Source organism: Lipotes vexillifer, unplaced genomic scaffold (assembly GCF_000442215.2).
Source record: "Lipotes vexillifer unplaced genomic scaffold, Lipotes_vexillifer_v1.1 scaffold1900, whole genome shotgun sequence".
Lineage (NCBI taxonomy): Eukaryota > Metazoa > Chordata > Mammalia > Artiodactyla > Lipotidae > Lipotes > Lipotes vexillifer.
Window position 1 is genome coordinate 321,017 of NW_006787845.1, and position 2,520 is coordinate 323,536.

The window sequence follows — 2,520 nt, forward strand, 5'->3', positions numbered from 1 at the left end:
CTCTTTCCCACTGATGACTTAAGCATACCTTTCCCTTTCATGCAGGTTTCTTCCTGTGTATGTTTTAAAATAATTATATTCTGATCACCATGATTCTTAAGTGATATCTGAGGCAAAACAGCTGATTCAAAGCTCAAAAATATTTAATATTTTAACGGGGATTGGGGAAAGGGTGAGGAGATTATCTTATATTTTTAAATTGAGACTATGTTGACATTATGTCTATAAACGTAACTAAGATTCTCATCTCTGACCAGATTTATATAAACCAATTTCCTAAGTGTGAGAGTTCTACAAGTCCTACAACTAGATACAGAGACATGCTTTATTAATGTCTTTAAATACTTTTCTTTGTTTCATGGCTTTTGTTTGTTTTTTGGTAATTTCCACAATAGGAATCCATGGTTCACTATTTTGCAGTTATTTTTTTTCTGACAGGTCCTGGGGATTCGATTGGATTCAAGTCGGCTTTTCGGGTGTCCTAGTTATTTGTTAATATTGGCTTTTAAAACAAAAATTTTTTTCATATAAATAGGTTAAGTGCAAATTCTAATCATTAGTGTAACCATCTTTAAAGAACAGTCTAAATCCTTGATATAAGTTAAAATAGATAAATAGAGTTGCCCCTTGATATCCATGGGGAGTCGTTCCAGGACCTTTAAAGATATCAAAATCCCAGTTGCTCAAGCCTATTACATAAAATGGCATAGTATTTGCATTTAACATACATCCTCCTGTATACTTTAAATCATCTCTAAATTACTTATAATACCTAATACAAAGTAAATGCTAAGTAGTTGTAAATAGAATATGAATGCTATGTAAATAGTTGACCTTTGAACAACACAGTTTAAACTGTACATGTTCACTTATACTTGGATTTCTTTGTAGTAAGTACTACAGTACTACACTATCCCCGTTGGTCGAATCCCCATAAGCAGAACCGCAGATACGAAGGAATCAGAGAACCATATATACTGAAGAACACGTATATATGGAGCTTCAACTGAATGGAGGGTTGGTGCCCCTAACCCCTGTTACTCAAGGTTCACTTGTCCTTTTCCATGCAAGACAAATTCAAGTTTGCTTCTTATAACTTTCTGGAAAAAATATTTTCGATCCACGGTTGTTTGAATCTGGGCTTCTGAAAACTCATGGCTATGGAAGACCTGCTGAATTTACACAAGGAGAAAGGTCTTAAAAACTGATCAGCAGAGAAAAGAAAACACAAATGTCACAATGGTAAAGGTGAGAAATGACATTTATGTTTAAATATTAAATATTGATAAGGTAAAAAGAATGGAAGATAATTATATAAATATACTGTGGAAACTACATAAAGGGACATGTTTGGGGAAGATTTTACACAAATATGAGTCACTTACATTAATAAAGTAATTACATTCCTGGAGAGTTTGAAATGAACTAGCAGACTTTGGGGTGTAAGGCTGAGCAAAGAGGGTAACCAAACTGGGTGATTGCTCTAACATTTAAAGGTCAAACATTGATACTGATATTCCTTTTCTGTTGTAAGCAAGATGATGTTAAACAAAAGGAAAGGTGAAGGCAGGTTGAACACAACTTGTTTTAAAATTAACCCTAAAAGGAAGTGGCAAATGGAGGGACTGGTGAAGTTGAAGTATTAGCCGGAGTAATTTTTATGCTATTGAGGTTAAGAAAAATATTCACTGGAGCCAGGAGCTTTCAGTCTCAATAGAAAAACATGGTGAACATAAGAGATTAATGAGTAAATTAGGAACGTACGCAGCAACATAATAAACATTATGTTGGGCTCAATTGCAGGGAAGACAGAAGAAATTAATAGAGTTTTTTAAAAAAAAATTTTAACTTTGATTTTGTTGGGTCTTCCTTGCTGTGTGTGGGCTTTCCCTAGTGGTGCCGAGTGGGGACTATTTATGTCGGTGTGCAATGGCTTCTCTTGTTGCAGAGTAAATGGGTAAATGGGAGTTTTTAAATTTCACTTTCAGATATTTCATCATTAGTGTACAGGAATACAAGAGATTTCTGTGCATTAATTTTGTATACTGCTACTTGACCAAACCCATTAATTAGCTCAGTACTTTTCTTGTACCATCTTTCGGATTCTCTATGTATAGTATTCTGTCATCTGCAAACAGAAGTTTGCCTCTTCTTTTCCGATTTGAAGTGCTTTTATTCTTTTTTCTTCTCCAATTGCTGTGGCGATAACTTCCAGAGATATATTAAATAATAGTGATGATACTGGGCAACATTGTTTTGTTCCCTAACTTAGTGGAAATAGTTTCAGTTTCTCACCACTGAGGTCGATGTTGGCTGTGGGTGCCTTTGCTATGTTGAAGAAAGTTGCCTCTATGCCTACTTTTGGTGGGTTTTTTTTTTTTTTACCATAAAGGGGTGTGGAATTATTTGAAAGCTTTCTCTCCATCTATAGATATGACCATATGGTTTTTCTCCTTCAATTTTTAATATGGTGTATCATATTGGTTACTTTACCTATATTGAAGATTCTTTGCATTCCTG

General features: G+C 34.4%; 1 protein-coding gene across 1 annotated transcript in view; it reads left to right on the forward strand.

Annotated features, from left to right (window-relative positions):
* Positions 1-2,520, forward strand: part of LOC103069297 (gamma-aminobutyric acid receptor subunit gamma-3-like) — a 249,259-nt gene that overhangs the window by 222,753 nt on the left and 23,986 nt on the right. The window lies entirely within an intron of this gene.